Genomic DNA, 6,127 nt, shown 5'->3' with positions numbered 1-6,127 from the left:
AGTCACTCATGAGTATTTATATTCAGTATTATATAAGAATCACTCATGAGTATTTATATTAAGTATTATATAAAAGTCACCCATGAGTATTTATATTAAGTATTTTATAAGAGTCACTCATGAGTATTTATATTCAGTATTATATAAGAATCACTCATGAGTATTTATATTAAGTATTATATAAAAGTCACCCATGAGTATTTATATTAAGTATTTTATAAGAGTCACTCATGAGTATTTATATTAAGTATTATATAAAAGTCACTCATGAGTATTTATATTAAGTATTATATAAGAATCACTCATGAGTATTTATATTAAGTATTATATAAAAGTCACTCATGAGTATTTATATTAAGTATTTTATAAGAGTCACTCATGAGTCTTCTCTTTACCACAGCTGCTTGAACAACTTCCAGTTTACCATATTCGTCTACATTAATCTTCGTTTGGTCTGCGTGAAATATTTATGTTAATATTTATATTATGTTAATATATGTAGATAGTCTTCTCTAAACTTTGTTTAATTCTCAACAAAAATTCTTCGTATATATCTTTGCTTGGCGTAATTCCGTTAAATACCAGCTCGTAATTTTTTGTTTAATATAACGAGTGTGATGCTTTCAGCGAAAGCGAACCTGGGAAAGAATATTCGAGTGATAACAGTTCCAAAGAAAGAAACAGCTCTGATTCTCAAAATAAGAAACGTAATGCAAAATTAGCTAGTCGAGACAAAGGAAGGTCTTACGAAAGACAGTTCCAACTTATGATATCGGAACAGAAGCAAGGGCGAGAATTACGAAGGAAAATTCCATCATTTCACTTAAGTGTTTAAATTAATTCATTGGGTTATATTATTAGATTTAGATCGGAAAGGATAATAACATTTAACGTCTTTTATCTAGGTTTTTGATTTCTTAACTTTGTGCGCACAACCATGCCCGTATACTTTATGATGAAACAGTCTGAGACGCTATAGAACTAATTAAAGCCCACAGGCATTGCTCCCCTCCTTTATTCTTAAATTGCTTGCATGCATTGGCCTAATTACAAAAGACGTCCCCCAAGAGGGTATTATATATATATAAATCATTCTTGAAAAAAGTGTGAGCATGTACCCCCTGAAACTTACGCCTGTAACGTAAACATTACATTAAGTTCAAATGAGGCGGGAAAGGTCGTATAACTAATTTTTCCACACTACATGAGTGGTAAATTTGTTTCAGCCACGTTAAAATACCCACGTGATATCTTCCCACACCATAACTGACACTCCCATATTTAACAATGTTGAATTGAGCACATTGTTCATCACTGGCTGGCTCTCTAGACACGGACCAATCAGTGATAAATATGAAGTAACGAGTAGTTGAAGAACACACGTGCCCTCTAGCGTTGTTGCCAATTTCTGTGATCTTGGTCGGCTTATTTTTAAGAACGAAGCTACACAATGAGCTATCTGTGCTCTGCGAGTATCGAATTCCAATTTTTAGCGTCGTAAGCCTGCAAACTTACCGCTGAGCCACTGGTCATGAGAAAAGTTCAAATCACATATACATACTAAACTGTTTCGTCGAGTAATTTTTCATCCACTACGAACTTGATGAAAGATCAACTGTAACTGAAACGTAATACCTCGACTCATTAGCCAAGTGTACGAGAAAGGAGGTTTTATTTCTGATTAGCTACGTCGTGGTATCGATATTCTTTCCATTACAGTGAGAGTTCCTCTTTACTGGTATCAGCTTTCAGTCTTTCTCCAACATCAACCTCAAGAGATAAGTCTTTAGTTCAAGATGCATTCTATCACCCCATAGAGAAACTTTTACAATTTAAGTAATATATATATATATATATATCTAAAAACGCCACACTGATAGCAGAAGAACGAGCATATATATAACTCAGAATATATAAAGACTGACGTCATTGATCACATGATTAATGCCAGTCCTACTTTTTTTATACAGTACACTTTAAATTTGTTTTACAATTTTTTGTCTGTTCAATCTTGCACAGAACTAACTAAGGGCTAGTGAACATTACCCACCGCCAACTCTTTACCAACGAATAGTGGGGTTGACCGTTATATTATAACGACCCCACAGCTGAAAGGGATAGAGTATGTACGGTGATTTTTAGTTTTAACGTTGTACGAGTTATCTATAGACCTGTGATGGTTTTAAGTTTTAACGTTGTACAAGTTATCTATAGATCTGTGGTGGTTTTTAGTTTTAACGTTGTACGAGTTATCTATATACCTGTGGTGGTTTTTAGTTTTAACGTTGTACGAGTTATCTATAGACCTGTGGTGGTTTTTAGTTTTAACGTTGTACGAGTTATCTATAGACCTGTGGTGGTTTTTAGTTTTAACGTTGTACGAGTTATCTATAGACCTGTGGTGGTTTTTAGTTTTAACGTTGTACGAGTTATCTATAGACCTGTGGTGGTTTTTAGTTTTAACGTTGTACGAGTTATCTATATACCTGTGGTAGTTTTTAGTTTTAACGTTGTACGAGTTATCTATAGACCTATGGTGGTTTTTCTTTCTTTTTGAACAAAATTAACTGTACAGCTTAATCCAAAAAGTACAGATGGAATGTGAACCCGATCGGGATTTAAATTTATTTTTTTCTAAACTATTTATAAACCAAACTACTTATGACTTCCCGAGTTTGTTAGTTATAAGGCTCATATCAACATAAGAGTCACATAAAAACTGTAAAACAACAACAAAGTGATATCTAGTAGTTAATTTATTTTCTTCATCAAAACGTGAATTTCAGTGAAAAAAAAGGATGGCGTGTAGAGGGCTAATCTATTCTTTGATTCGCTTATTCCGCTGCAGCAGACTAATTTCGCTGAATTCAAAACTCAAAGTAGGCCTAATATAGTAGTGGAATGTAAGTAGTTTGTGATCATACATAAAAACCATAGTAACGTAAAGCTGTAATTAATCTAACTGTATTTTATATAGAAAATGATAGATTTAACCCTTTTTGTCTGTTCATTACACCGAATGTTGTGGCAGATAAAAAGCACAAAATTTCTCAAATTTTTGCAATGTGTACTCCACCGGTAGTGAACCAGTAGGTAAAGAAATTGGTAATTTTAGGGTTACGTTAAACTGGCCGAATTTGGTGTTGATATTTAATGAAAAAGCTTTGTTTATTTTGAATTTCGTGCAAAGCTACTCGATGGCTATCTGCGCTAGCAGTCCCTAATTTACCAGTGATAGACTAGAGCGAAGGTAGCTAGTCAACACCACCCACCGCCAAATCTTGGGCTACTCTTTTACCAACTAAAAGTGGGATTGACCGTTACATTATAACGCCCCCAGGACTGAAAGAGCGAGCATTTTCAATGACGCATTTCAAACCTGCGGCCCACAGTTTGCGAGTCGAGCACTTTGACTGCCAGGCCATATCAGTCCTGCAAACTGCCAGAGCAAGAAAAATTAAGCATTTATTATCAAAAGTAGTATATACAATAGATTCGTTTTCTGCAACGTTTCTTTTGGTAGACGTTTTTCTACAGTTGCCAATTTTAATAAAAACAAAAATCAACGATATCCATTAATTATTATACTAATAAAACTCTTTAACTGTTCCAAAAAGTATGATTGAAATTAAATTCTTCAAACGAGTTACTGCTTTCTCGAACCTGGTTTCACAGATTAGTACTGATTATCAGTTATTTTCACTAGCCCAGATTAAATTCATTCTCAATCCTTCGCCGTCTCAGCTATATCACACATAAGCCTAAACTGAAAATCATGTGTTTGTATTTCTATTTTGTGATATAACATTACCCACATTTCGTTCCCCAGTGAATCAGCGGTAAGTTTGCGGACTTACAACACTAAAACTCGAGGTTCGATTCCCCGCAATGCTGTGAACATGATGCAGATAGCTTATTGCGTAGCTTTGCACGACGAAAACAACAATAGCACAGCTGAATTTAAAAACTAAAGATTAACTGACACAGTCACTTGTTTCGTCAGTTAGGTGCCGTTAGAATTTATTGCATATAATTTCGTATTCAACGCCAAGTATCATGTCAGGTTATTCAGTAATTTACGGCACCTTACGTGACAACGGAGACTAAACAGCCAGGTCAGATACCCCTAATCTAGACAACCAGTCGGTCAGGTGAAAGTACGAAACGTTTTCAGTGGAATATCGTGGCTTCACAGCCCTAAACTTTAGCCACTAGCTTGGCCTAGTGCAAGTGTGTCTACATTTATTTACAATTAAAGTATACGAAACCACGCCTCCACAGATGTTGTCAACACACATTTATTGACCAGTAACGCTAAACAGAACGAATTCAAACAGTGAAGCATTACTATGGTAACAGAAAACGTACATCTCCCTCTAACTCTCATAAACGAAACGGTAAAATATACTTTAATATATAATATCAACGAACCATTAAAACTGATTTTTTTAAATAAACTTAATGATCAACCGATAACTTTAAATCGATTTTTTTCTGTGATGTTTCACTTAGAAATAGCATTTTGTAAAACTATTAAATAACACCAACACTTATTAATATATATTTTACTAACAAATCTTTTTATCGCGTTACTGTCTATCATTTCTGTTACATAATATACAAGAACATGTAGGTTTTTAATAACACCTTTCTGTATCTTTAGAACGTAAAAACTGAGTGACTCTGCGAAAGGTCATCTAAAATCAATAATTTGAAGTCATCTAAGATCGTTTAAAAGTAGAATAAAAAGTACTTTACATTACGACCATCGTCTAAAGTTTTAAAACACAATAAGATCTTATATAACAAGCATCATTTAAAGTTACAGTATAATATTTTACACAACGACCACTGTTCAAAGTACAACAAAAAAATTATACATTATAACCAACGTTTTGTAGAATCTTCTATCTCTCATAGCTACACGAGGGCCATCTGCGCTAGCCGTCCCTAATTTAGTAGTGTAAGACAAGAGGGAAGGCAGCCAGTCATCACCACCCACCGCCAACTCTTGGGCTACTATTTTACCAACGAATAGTGGGATTGACCGTCACTTTATAACGCCCCCAAAGCAAAAAGGGCGAGCATGTTTGGTGGGACAGGGATTCGAACCCGCGACCCTCAGATTGTGAGTCAAGCGCCCCCTAACCACCTGGTCTGACAAAAGATAGATCTGAATGCTATTTTTTACTTACCTCAGATTTGGAGCCACAATGGACATGTTAAGAAGAATGTGAGAAACAAAAAACTGCAGTTAAATATTTATAATAATCTTGGTAGAACAACAACAAAATACTTATCTTCTAAATACTTTATTTCTGTGCTTTCAATAATTTGAAAATTAAAACGTGACATATACAAATCGTCAGAGAACAGCATTAAAAGTTTTTTGTTTTTTTTTAAGGGCATTATCAACTGTCAAGAAACCTATCTTAGAACCCCCAGCCAAATTCCTTGGTGTGTCTCAGTAGTATTTACAATTCGCCCGGATCTCGAATCGGCTGAATAGAGCAGGGGTCCTGGAGAAGGTGTGTGTGGAGGGGGATAATGATAGATACATACCAGTCCTTGAATGTTCTCTGGCAATACTGAAATCAAAACGAGTCTGCCCCTGTAAACGTGGTGCACTGCTCGACACCAGAGTAGACTACAGAGAACAAACTTGTGTTTTTTCATTAATTCCCTAAATATGCAGACACTAGGAAGAAGCGGACTGTCCTGATTTTAAACAAAGCTTGTGTTGATATTGACTGATTCTGTGGTATATGTCGGTTCATACATTTAATGAAGTTGTACAATCCACATCTGAGTTCTGTCTCTACATACGTCTACATTACAATCCATACCTGAGTTCTGTCTCTACCCACGTCTACATTACAACCCACACCTGAGTTCTGTCTTTACACACGTCTACATTACAACCCACACTTGAGTTCTGTCTCTACACACGTCTACATTACAACCCATACCTGAGTGTTGTCTCTACACACGTCTACATTACAACCCACACTTGAGTTCTGTCTCTACCCACGTCTACATTACAACCCACACTTGAGTTCTGTCTCTACACACGTCTACATTACAACCCACACTTGAGTTCGGTCTTTACCCACGTCTACATTACAAC

This window comes from Limulus polyphemus, unplaced genomic scaffold (genome assembly GCF_000517525.1).
Source record: "Limulus polyphemus unplaced genomic scaffold, Limulus_polyphemus-2.1.2 Scaffold6247, whole genome shotgun sequence".
NCBI lineage: Eukaryota > Metazoa > Arthropoda > Merostomata > Xiphosura > Limulidae > Limulus > Limulus polyphemus.
This window is presented reverse-complemented; position numbering follows the sequence as displayed.